The sequence below is a fragment of the Theropithecus gelada genome, chromosome 3, assembly GCF_003255815.1.
Source record: "Theropithecus gelada isolate Dixy chromosome 3, Tgel_1.0, whole genome shotgun sequence".
NCBI classification, from domain to species: Eukaryota; Metazoa; Chordata; class Mammalia; order Primates; family Cercopithecidae; genus Theropithecus; species Theropithecus gelada.
The window spans coordinates 31,051,491-31,064,681 of NC_037670.1; the positions used below are offsets into that span (position 1 = coordinate 31,051,491).

The 13,191-nt window shown below is 38.3% G+C and overlaps 1 protein-coding gene across 3 annotated transcripts in view; it reads left to right on the forward strand.

Annotated features, from left to right (window-relative positions):
- SCAF4 (SR-related CTD associated factor 4) overlaps positions 1-13,191 on the forward strand; it is a 64,081-nt gene that overhangs the window by 13,601 nt on the left and 37,289 nt on the right. The window lies entirely within an intron of this gene.

A 13,191-nucleotide genomic window follows, 5' to 3' on the forward strand; every position in this document is an offset into this window, starting at 1 on the left:
TTTTTTTTTTTTTTGAGACGGAGTCTTGCTCTGTCACCCAGGCTGGACTGCAGTGGCCGGATCTCAGCTCACTGCAAGCTCCGCCTCCCGGGTTCACGCCATTCTCCGGCCTCAGCCTCCCGAGTAGCTGGGACTACAGGCGCCCGCCACCTCGCCCGGCTAGTTTTTTGTATTTCTTAATAGAGACGGGGTTTCACCGTGTTAGCCAGGATGGTCTTGATCTCCTGACCTCGTGATCCGCCCGTCTCGGCCTCCCAAAGTGCTGGGATTACAGGCTTGAGCCACCGCGCCCGGCCTAATTTTGTATATTTAGTAAAGATGGGGTTTCTCCATGTTAGTCAGGCTGGTCTCAAACTCCCAACCTCAGGTGATCCGCCCACCTCGGCCTCCCAAAGTGCTGAGATTACAGGTGTGAGCTACTGTTCCTGGCCTATATTCTGTTTTCTTAATGTTCTTAGTGCACATAGAAATATAAGCAGTTAACCTATAAATGATGTTATATTTATTATTAAATGTAATTTAGCAGTTCCATGTGTTTATTTGGTAAAACATTTCTTTAAATTCTGGAATAGAAGAAAAGTCAACAAGATTGTGGGAGAATATGGTATAGTAAAATTTAGGAAGAAGTAAGTATGAAAATTTTTTTAACCCTTTGAATTTGAATATTATGTGCAGTTTTGTTGCTTATGAAAGTACCTGGTTTGGAATCTGTTGAAATCTGAAGAGTAAATTTTATGCAGAAGTAGTTGGAACTGTTTTGTAATGTTTACATTCAAACAAGACTCTGCCCAGTCGGAGCAGGAAAATGGTATTGCATCTTTCCCCTATTTGTTTTAAAAAGCTTTTCGGGGCGGAATGAGGTGGCTCAGGCCTGTAATCCCAGCACTTTAGGAGGCTGAGACTGGCAGATCCCTTGAGGCCAGGAGTTTGAAACCATCCTGGCTAACATGGCAAGACCCCATCTGTACCTAAAAAAAAAACTTTGTAAATTTTCTCTACCTTAGGAGTATTTCATACTGACAATGCCAAATTTATCTTGTTTTCACACCTTCCTCTAAGCAAGTGGAAAAGTGGTTACATGTTTAGGTTTCAAAAGATTTGAGTCTGTGACAAGCAAATGAAATTTATATGGGAGTAAGCTATATATCAGTAATTAAAGGGACACTTTCTTTAATGAAGATGTTTTAAAAAATATATAGGCCAGGCGCAGTGGCTCACGCCTGTAATCCCAGCACTTTGGGAGGCTGAGGCGGGCGGAGCACCTGAGGTCAGGCATTTGAGACCAGCCTGACTAACATGGAGAAACCCCATCTCTACTAAAAATACAAAAAAATTAGCCGGGCATGGTGGCACATGCCTGTAATCCCAGCTACTCGGGAGGCTGAGGCAGGAGAATCACTTGAATCTGGGAGGCGTAAGTTGCCATGAGCCGAGATCGCGCCATTGCACTCCAGCCTGGGCAGCGAGAGTGAAACTGTCTCAAAAGTGTGTGTGTGTGTGTGTGTGTGTAGCAGCAATTTCCCAGATTTTTTTTTTTTTTTTTTGGCACAGTCATTTTATCCACAGGGCTTCAGTTATTGTAAGGATATGTGTTGGGAGGGGTGTTTTTTAATTTAATTTTTTAATTTAAACATTTAGTAATTTTGAAAGGCTTTATTAAAGATTTGCAAGTTACTGATTTAAACATAGTAGTAACTCAGCTTCAAAGACAAGATTTACTCTGTGGACAAGTTATGTGATGATGGTGATTCTATATAACCATGTTCCTTTATCACTTAGTTATATTTATAATCAAAAGTTGAACAAAGATGTATCTCAAACAGATACAAATTAAAGTTGATTTTTAAATCCATGAATTTAATTTTTTTATTTAAAAACTAATGCAAGTTAGATAAATTTAAATTAGAAAATAAAATAATCCCCTCAAACACCGTTAACATTTTAAGAGTATTTCCTTTGTCTTTTTTTCTCCTCCACTTGCGTTTGGAAATTTTTATATAGTTACCAGATCTTTTTAATAGCATGAAGTTCTCTATGAGAATATCTAATAATTGCCTTACATAAATTTCTAGAAGTAGAATTACTGGTTTGAAAGGTATGGACATTTTTTAGTCCTTGTTTTACAGTTTTAAATTTCTCTTCGGAATTAAAACTCATCCATTAGGTCTCACCAGCCCAGTACTCTTTTTGCTTTATGCTAATCCACATGCATGTCCATTAGATAATTGAAGAATTTTATCTCCTTGTGTTAATTTGTACTTTGATTATTGATTGGTATGGTTGAACACTTTTTCCTGTGTTTGTTAATTAGATATTGGGATTTTCTTTGTTAAATGAGTTGCTTCTGTACATTTTTCAGTTTCATTGTATCTCTTACTGTGTGTGTGTACTGTTGATTATCTCATACACATTAACTTATGCACAGTATTCTGCTGTCAGGTAGAGTGACATAGTAGTACTTGTTTAACATGTGATTGGATTTCTTTCCTCGCCCCGTTATATTACCTGGTATTAAAAAAGTATTAACCCAGACACACATTTGGTAAATTATGTATTAAAGGCATAAGATGAAATACCAGGGAAGAAAAGGACTGTACATGATCCCTTACCTAGTTGTTCTAGCAGTAGTGTTTTATGGAGTTGTCTTCAGGTTTAAATTAGATGGATAAAGCATCTTTTTAGGAAAGATAATTTTAAAACTTTTTAAAAATTATCTTTTGTTAAGAAATTTAACATGTACTTTGTTATACAGTGTTTGTATGTTGCTAATAAACATAAAAGTTGTGTGGATTTAACTGTCTGGTTTAAGACAGTGTCTTTGATTTATTAAGTTGAGAATGAAAGAGGAGGAAAGACTGTAGAATTAAATGCTTTGATATTTGCATCTAACAGGAAGGAGATTTGAATACTAGCCTGTCATTGTGAGTATATATATATTTATTTTAGGAAACATTTCCATTTTTTCTTTAAATTCAACTTTACATAGTAATAGGAGCTTAAGGGAAAATTGCTGTGTCATCTTGGAGGTCATACTACCAAAGGAAGGAATACTGGAAATAATCAGTGTAATCTGTTACAAGGTAAATTTAGGAAAATACATTTTTAAAAATTTAGGTTTCGAAAAGAAAGGGATAAATACCCCATTGAGAAAGATTCAGAAAGAAATATTGCTTGAGAGATTTAAGTTTTTAAAAAAAAGATTTACGTTAGTATATAGTCTTCTAATTCTTACTGCCTTGACAACTTTATTTCAAAAAGTAGGAAAAAGCATACTTTAGAAATTGTAGACTCTGTGCCAGTTTACTTTTGTCTGCCAGTTTTTATTAATTTTTGGAAATTGCTAGTCACTAAGAGCCAGAACAGATTGACTAACAATTTATAACAGACTAAACTAAACATTTTTCATTTGTAAAGTATGTCTAGTGAAAACTATATACCAAATATTTCAGAAAGGTATTGGATATGATTGCATTATGAATGAATTAGAAAAATATGGGCAGGATGACAGTATTGCTAAGTGGATTGTAGCTGACTGGTTATAAATACCCAAGGAATATCAGTTAAGGTCATCTTTCAAATAGGTCCTATTTTAATTTTTAGAAAACATTGACTTGGAGGAAAGCATACAGAATGAGTTCATGAAGTTTACAATCTGATTGGAATAGCTGGAGCTACATCAAGTAGCAGAAAATGACTTCTGGACTTCCTAAAGAGGTTGAACGGTCTGTTAGAAACCAACACAAAGTCAACGTGAAGATCTAGTTTTGATGGGAATCCCGGTGAAAGCAGCCTGAGGATTTCAGTTGATTACAAATTGGAGTTAATGAATTAAACCCTATTTTTTTTAGGTAATAAATAATGCCCCCTTCTCCAAAGATGTTCATAATCTAATTCCTAAAACCTGTAAGTATGTTACCTTACAAGGCAAAAGAGACAGGGGATGTGAATAAGGTTAAGGATGTTGATGGGTTAATTATCCTGGATTATTTGGGTGGGCCCAATGTAATCATAAGGGTCCTTATACTAGAGAGGTAGGAGTCAAAGAAGGAAGTAAAACAACAGAAGAGATAGAAGGAGAAGACGCTATACCGCTGGCTCTGAAGATGGAAGAAGAGGCCATGAGCCAAAAGAATGTAGGCACCCTGTAGAAGTTAGAATAGGCAAGAAATAGATTCTTCCCTAGAGCCTCTACAAGGAATGTCGCCTTGCTGATGCTAGTGAGATTCTGACCTCGAAAGTGTAATTTGTGTTGCTCTAAGCCAGTAAATTTGTGGTAATTTCTTACTACAGAAATAGGAAACTAATAAAAAAGCCAATTCACAATGCAGGACTACATCCAGACCCTGTCCATTTGAGGATACCATACTTAAAGGGAATTAACCAGGATCATCTTATCATTTGGCTAATAGAGAGGAAATACTAGTTATCTTCACATTGTTTTGCTCCATTTACTGAGCATTTATGTGTTAGTTACTGGGCTAAGAGATTTATATACATTATCCTGTTTAATCCTAACAATGTGATGAGGTGAGCCAGTTAATCCCTGTTTTTCAGATTTTAAAAAGTCTTGAAGTTTAGAAAGGTTGACTAAACTTGTTAAGGTTTATGCCATTGGTAAATAGCAGAGTACCCATGTTACTTTGACTAATCCCTAAACATTGTGAATTCTGCAGGTATCACAGGCCAGATAGCCTCGTTCTTCCTTATCTTCACTTGAAACTCTTTACTGGTATTAGGGATCAGGATGAATTATTCTTCATATTTTTTAGAGGATTTTGTTTCTCAGGCTTCTATATGTCATGCATCCGGGCCGTGGCATGTTTAGACGTTTTCATGGTCATTCTGCTAGTGACAGAGCAAAGTGCCAAACTCGTATCTACTGCTAACAAGCAGCATGTTTTTCCACTATGTTTATCCCTTCTAAAGAAGTCTAGTATTTGGAGGGGCTGTTGTTATTTTTATGCAGGAGGATTTCATGGTTTTCTCTGGCTGCTCTGACACTTTTTATTCGTTCACAGATAACATTAATTGTGAATACAGGCTATAATGTTGGGGGAGCTCTGCACCTAGTGATGTTTATTGAATACTTGTCCTCTGCCGGGTGACATAGTCCAAGTCATTCATTTCATATACAGAAACTCATTTTGTTCTTACTGAAACTGATACGTATCAAGCAGACATCGGTATATCCTTTTTACAAATGAGGACATTATGGCTTAAAGAAATTAATTTGCCCAGAATCATCTGCATGTCCAGACCCAGATTCTAAAACCAAATCTTTCTCACTCTCTATAGAATACCACAGTTTCTGGTTTTTCTCACTAGTAGATTTCGTTGGAATTATATTAAATCTTGTGGCTTTCAGATATATAAAGCTAATAGCTTTTTTTCCTGAGGTTTGTTGACTGAAATTGGATGTTGGTCGTAAGTAACTGAATTGTCTTTGAATCTCTTGTCTACTCTGTGTATAATACTTATGTGTATCTAAACTTGATTGAAAAACATGAAGTTTTTTTCTGACATGGCAGTGCTTCTTTCCCCTACCCTCCCCCCGTTTGTCCATGAGAAATTTATTAATGGTTTGAAGGAACCTACACATTTTTGAAAGGTGACTAGCAGTTAGTTTGGGCCTTATTTTCCTCATTTCTAAAAACAAAATAATTTTTCCCTGGGCTGTTGTCCTTCATATTTTTTGACCACAATACACACAGTAGGAATTATATAATTCATTCATGGATCTCAACCCACAGTTTGAAAAACACTGCTCTGAATTAACTCCAGGATTCTATCTTTTTCTCAAAAAAATTACGTGTAGTGGTAATACTCATTAATGTCTGTTTTGTATTTACTCTGTGCTAGGTGTTGCTCTAAGTGCTTTTGTATGTATTGTTTGTATTTAATTCTTAAACTTCACTAATTAAGTAGGGAGTACTATTATCCCCATTTTACAGATGGTGAAATAAATTCTCATAGGTAGCAAGTGGTAGAGCCAAGATTTCTCAGGCAGTTGATTATTGAGCCTGTGCACTTAACCATTATTCTAACAAATTATTGTGGAAAATCAGTGATTTTCTCATTGATCGGAAAATCAGTCAAAAGCTTAGATCACCACAAGATTATATGCTTCTCTTGAGAGATTCCTCAAACAATATTGGTGACCATGACAATTAACTCTTTTATTTAAGATTAATAAATTGCAACTTTGCTTTAGACACAAGTAAGGACTCAGTAATCATTTACAACTAACAAGTTCATTCTGTTTTAGAATGAGAAAAATATACCATGTGTAAATGTAAAGTAAAACAGATATAACAATGAGCAATATAATTGATTTTAATTAAGGGAAACAAAAGTCAGGGATCAGTATATGTGAGAGGGGGTAGGAGTTAGAGACCAAGCCATTTATTAAGCGCTGGTTATTTTAGGTGCTTTCATTTCATTTCATGCTATTAACAGTTTTATAAAGAAGACCATCAGTGTTTATTTTATTTTATTTTTTTTTTTTTGAGACGGAGTCTCGCTCTGTCGCCCAGGCTGGAGTGCAGTGGCGCGATCTCAGCTCACTGCAAGCTCCGCCTCCCGGGTTCACGCCATTCTCCTGCCTCAGCCTCCCAAGTAGCTGGGACTACAGGCGCCCACAACCGCGCCCGGCTAATTTTCTGTATTTTTAGTAGAGACGGGGTTTCACCGTGGTCTCGATCTCCTGACCTTGTGATCCGCCCGCCTCGGCCTCCCAAAGTGCTGGGATTACAGGCGTGAGCCACCGCGCCCGGCCAGTGTTTATTTTAAAAATGGGAGAATCAGGCCGGGCACAGTGGCTCAAACGCCTGTAATCCCAGCACTTTGGGAGGCTGAGGCGGGTAGATCACCTGAAGTCAGGAGTTCAAGACCAGCCTGGCCAACATGGCAAAAACCCCGTCTCTACTAAAAATACAAAAATTAGCCGGGCATGGTGGCAGGCGCCTGTAATCCCAGCTTACTTGGGAGACTGAGGCAGGAGAGTCGCTTGAACCTGGGAGGTGGAGGTTACAGTGAGCCGAGATCGCGCCATTGCACTCCAGCCTGGGGGACAATAGCGAGACTTCATCTCAAAAAAAAAAAAAAAATCAGGCCGGACACGCCTGTAATGCCAGCGCTTTGGGAGGCGGAGGTGGGCAGATCACTTGAGGCCAGGAGTTAAAGACCAGCCTGGGCAACAAGGCGAAACCCCATCTCTACTAAAAATGCAAAAATTAGCTGGGTGTGGTGGTGCACGTCTGTAATCCCAGCTACTCAGGAGGCTGAGGCAGGAGAATCGCTTGAACCGGGGAGGCAAAGGTTGCAGTGAGCCAAGATCCCGCCACTGCACTCCAGTGTGGGAGACAGTGAGACTTTAAAAAAAAAAAAAAAAGCAACAAACAAATGGGAGAATTAAACTCAGCAGAACTGGCAACAGTAGAGGGCCCATGTCTTACCTGGAAATATTTGGATGAGTCAATATTCAGAAATAGGAATTTATGAATGTATAACATGCTGGCTATTTAAAGCTGTCCCTCATGCCCTAAGATAAAATTGAGCTCTAAAACATAAAAACAGTGTATTGATCTTTAGTCTTGAGAAATTGAAATTTGATCATCTAAATAAATTATGCTGACACTTCCTCCTAAGTCACCACATTCAATATTGTAGGGTCTTTTAAAGGATCAAAAAATTGACACTATTTTAGTAATTTATATCGCCTCTAACTTGTTGCTTGGGTGGGCACATCACTTTATACCTCTGGCCACTTAATTTTTTTAATTAAAAAGTTCTTGGGTTCAACTCCATAACAATTATATGTTAGCATATTACTTTCTAGTTTGGGTCTCCATTGCAATTTTTTCCCACTTAACGTAACTGTACAGTCCTTTTTATCTTTACTATCTGTACGCTATTTTTCTGGGCTAATATATTTGAAATAATTTTGTTATTGTTGGGTACTAGTTAAAAGAATTAGTTTTGGGAAATGGTTGATTACAGATTGAATTATGCCACTTAATTAACTTTATATCTGAGCAGACTGTTGAGCCTCAGTGCTGTCATCTGTAAAATGAAATTATAACGTCTGCCTTACCATAAAGGCTGTTACTATTTCTGTCAAAATGGACAGTGTCAGTGTGCATGCTTACCAGGAAAGTATATCAATTTATATCCTTTATGTCAAAGTACATCAGCATAATTTCTGGATTTCTGTATCTGTCGAGTGAAGGCATTGCTGTAGGTATCAGAGAACCCTTTTGTCTCGCAAAAGGTGGAGACTGTTTGATGAATTTGCACATTAAATAAGTCAATAAAATATTAACAGCATTCATTGAGTGTTAAAAGGTGATTTTGCACACCTCCAAATTTGAAAAATCTGTATTTGCCTGTAGTGTTTTTCTTCATAAATTGTATCAAATGCAAATGCACAGCTTGAAATTTTAAGAAAAATTTTGGTAAAGGAGAATAAAAGTAATCTGAAAAGAAACTTCTCTGGTGGGGTGGCACATGCCTGTAGTTCCAGCTGCTGGGGAGGCTGAGATGGGAGGATCACTTGAACTCCCGAGTTAAAAGAAAGAAAGAAAGAAACAAAGAAAGAGAGAGAGAGAACTGATGGAAACTTTATAATGCTAACAAGTAAGAAGTAAGTAAGGGTGCTCACTTATAAAAAAGCCTTGAAACATAGTCCTGTCTCCTTCTCAGCTTGCCACTTACTAAGCTCTCAGATATTTGTTGAATTAATGAAAAATGAACCAAAAATGCATTTCTGCTTCCTTGCCTGCCTCTCATTCCTTAACCAGTTGGAATTTGGAATCACTTCCAAAAACTGATGTCACTTGCATTCACCTAATTGCCAAACTAAATGAACAAGATTTGCTTTGCATCCTGATGAACCTCTTGTAGCATTTGGCTATGCCAGATGTCTTTAATTTCTGGGATTCTACTTTGTCCTGGTGTTCATTTTTGCAGGTTTTTTCTCTGCTACATTGAAATTTTTGGTATATATGTTGTTCTTCTGTTTTGTGATTTTTTTTGTTTGTTTTTTGTTTTTGTTTTCGGAGACAGAGTCTTGCTCTGTATCCTAGGCTGGAGTGCAGTGGCACCATCTTGGCTCACTGCAACCTTTGCCGCCTAAGTTCGGGATTCTCATGCCTCAGCGTCCTGAGTAGCTGGGATTACAGGCACGTGCCGCCACGCCCAATTAATTTTTGTGTTTTTAGTAGGGTTGGGGTTTCACCATGTTGGCCAGGCCGGTCTCAAACTCCTGACCTCAGGTGATCCGCCCACCTCGGCCTCCCAAAGTGCTGGCATTACAGTTGTGAACCACTGCACCAGCCTGGTATGTATGTTCTTGGCTCCCTTCTTACTCCAGGCTCCTTCTAACCCATCCTCATAGTTCTATAACCTTTCAGTTTCTAGCCTGGATCTCTTATACATTCAAGATTCCTTTCTCTGCCTGGATATTTAGTAGGCATCCCAAATTAAATTCAGTATGTTTCATTGTTATCCCTGAATCCAAACAGTATACAGGCAGGCACAAAGGCCTTCCTGGATTTTTTTTTCCCTATCATAGTTGATGGTCTCTGCACAAATTTAGTCTGTATGCAGCATTGTATCGGGTATGGGTATGTTTTTAGGGAGCGTGAACTTTAGAATCAGAAAATTTTAGTTCAGATCGTGGCCTAGGCATCATCTAAAACAGATGTAACCCTTTTTGAGTATTATCTCAAAACAGGTATAACAGATCTGCCTTAGTTAACATGATTAAGTAAAAAGTACAACATGTCATATCACTTAAACTCATTGCTGCCTAATAACCACTCAAATGTTGGTTTCCTCTTCTCTTTCCAAATAATATTTTTTTTTTTTTCTTTTTTTTTTTTTTTTTGAGACGGAGTCTTGCTCTGTTGCCCAGGCTGGGGTGCAGTGGCCGGATCTCAGCTCACTGCAAGCTCCGCCTCCCAGGTTTACGCCATTCTCCTACCTCAGCCTCCCGAGTAACTGGGACTACAGGCGCCCGCCAACCCGCCCGGCTAGTTTTTTTGCATTTTTTAGTAGAGACGGGGTTTCACCGTGTTAGCCAGGATGGTCTCGATCTCCTGACCTCGTGATCCGCCCGTCTCGGCCTCCCAAAGTGCTGGGATTACAGGCTTGAGCCACCGCGCCCGGCCTCCAAATAATATTTTCTTTATGGAATGTAATAATACTCTGCAACTGTCTCAGATTATGGTATCTGACGGTTCTCTTGCTGGTCTTTTGCCTGAATGATGGTTATACTGTTATGTGGTATAGTCTTTAATTTTTTAAATACATTATGATAATTTAAGTGGAGACTATGGAGTGTTTCCTTAGAAGCTACACTAGTCTGTCTTGTGTGTTCATTTAGGTGTTAATTTAGTCAGTCGCTTACTGCTGAAATGATAAAGAAGTGCTTTTTGGAGGGATTAGATGAATATTAGTTCTGGCTTAGGCTTCCTTAAAATTTACTCTTAAGCTTTCAATGACCAGAGAAGTCGTTCTTACTGTTGCTCATTTCTTTTTTTTTTTGACAGTTTCAGTACCAATGAGTCTTTATTTATTCATTGTATTTTCCCAGGGAAAGGAGAAGGGAAGGGAAAACAGTGAGTTTGTATGTTACAAAATCATTAGAAAATGGGAAAGGAAGTACCTGGTTCAGCAAAATCAACCATCAAATAGATGCCCACCCCCCCAGTGATGGGGAAACCAGTGCCCAGTGGGCCTCAGTCTCCTACAGTTCAGGAATGAGGAGAAGGGATCAGGAAAAGAACAGACAGGTAAAGGCTTTCTTACCCACCCTCCGCATAGAGATTTCACACAAAGCTTTGATTTGTAGCAGTAAACAGGGAGTCACATTTGTTCGTCTCCTATAAAATAATCTTGTGGCTACTTTGACATAAGTTTCTTGTACCTGCATGAAAGTTCCAGGCTGCCTTGGATACACATTTAGATTCCTTTTCTTGGCCTCCTGACCATCCTGACCCTCTTGACTTTATACAGGGAAAGGCCCTTTATTGCTTCTACTTTATTATTAAAGATTTAATCTATCCAAAATATAGTAGTGTCTGAAGTGTTTGGCATGAATCACATTAAGAAGTGGTCTTGGCTCAGGAGGTTGAGAACAAGGAAGAGAGGGTTCCTAGTTTCTTCAGGATTTTTGCAGAAATCATTTAAGAGTTGTGGAGACAACCCAAGAATTAAGTGTGTGTGGGCGTGTTCATTCTTAAAACCCATGGGGTTTTTTTGTTTGTTTTTTGGTTTTTGGTTTTTTTTGCATGCCCTTTCACTGTGTTAAGGTATAGAAAATAGAGCAATAATAAGCAACTGTCTTAATAGATTTTATAACATAGAATATACCTTTTATAAATGTATGCTACATATTTATGAATCATGCAGTGTTGATTTTTTTAGAATTTGTATTTAAGTTGAAATATGTTAAATCGTTTCTTGCTGGTTTATATAATTTTAAGGATTTACTATTTCTTTTCTTTTCTTTTCTTTTTCTTTTTTTTTTTTTAAAAAAGACAAAAGAGTCTCACTCTGTCGCCCAGCCTGGAGTGCAGTAGCGCAATCATGGCTTATTGCAACCTCCTCCTGGGTTCAAGCGGGTCTCCTGCCTCAGCCTCCCAAGTAGCTGGGACTACAGGCGCCTGCCACCATTTTGTATTTATAGTAGAGAGGGGGTTTCGCCCTGTTGGCCTGGCTGGTCTCAAACTCCTGTCATCAGGTGAGCCACTGCACCTGGCCTTACTATTTCTTTTCTAATTGCCTTTCAGTTAGCATTTTATTCTCAAAGAGAATTTTTTTATTACATTGGTAAATGAAGTAATACAATGAAGAATCACAACCTTATTTAGAGAATCCTTTTATTAAAATGAATTCCTGTGTTCATATCTTAGTGTTTTCTCCATTTTCTGTATCTTATGGAAAATTATATTATTTTCTGCTTAAGTAGTTATCTGGTTTTTTATTGATTATATTTGGCATTCCATACCTTTTCTAAAATTGTTACTGATGTCTAGTTTTGAAAAGGTGTGAAAACTGTCTGAATTTTTAGGATACACTGCTAGGTGGGGCTGTTCACTCTGAGAAAACACTCGTGTTTTAGGCTAGCCTCTTAGCTAGTGGTCTGGTAAAAGTTCATACCCTAGGGCTCCATATTTGGAATATTGACATAAATTGAAAGAATGGAAATGTGATTCGGATGAGTTTCATAATGTTAGGAATCTCTGAAACTTCACAATATCTTTTGGAAGTCCCAGGTAAGTGTATGCTTATGGTTAAACCAAACAAAAACAATAAGAAGCTAAATATGTTCCTTAATGTCAGGATTTTATCTTTATAACCCTCTATGGACTCTCTTTATGTTTTGGTTGGATTTAGCCCTTTGGGAGAAGTATGTGGTTAAGTCTCATGGAAGCACCTGATGGCTGTAGATTTACTGTTGTGAGATTTGTTAAATTTGGTTTTTATTTGTTTGTGCTTTTTGGAAACAAAATCTTGCTGTGTTGCCCAGGCTGGAGTGCAGTGACGCAGTCTTGGCTCACTGCAACCTCCACCTCCTGAGTAGCTGGGATTACAGGCGCATGCCACCACAGCCGGCTAATTTTTGTATATTTAGTAGAGACATTATAGGATATAAAAAGTAATTCCCCCATCTGTGGAATGTTAAGCGGACATCCAAGACAGTCAAAGCCTCCCGTAATACAACATCCCACACTCTTCTGGTTGTACCAAAAAATAACCAGTGAATGATTTTACCTCTTTAAAAAAAAAAAAAGCATTTATACATAAAAAGTGGGATGAAGGGACCACTGATAAGACATGGTATGTACTGAGTAGAGTTGGCTTCTTTCTCTGGCGTCATCAGAGGCTGGACTCTCGTTGGTTTTAGTTTCTCCATTTTCTGCAGGTAAATCTTTAGTTTCTTGGTTAGTCACTTGAGCCTGTTTTCTCGTTGCTCCCCCTCCCTTTCCCTTTTGTTTGCACTTTTTTGTCTAAGGATTTATCCTTCTCTGCTACCGTTTTTCAGCTTCATTTCCTCTTTGGCAGGAACAGGTTTAGCTGACAGCCATGCCAATTGCCTCTTGGGCTGTTTCTTCCCTACCCCTTCACCACCCCTTTGGCAAAGCTGACCTTCTTCTTGGGTATCATGGCAGTGGGGAGGGTGTGTGT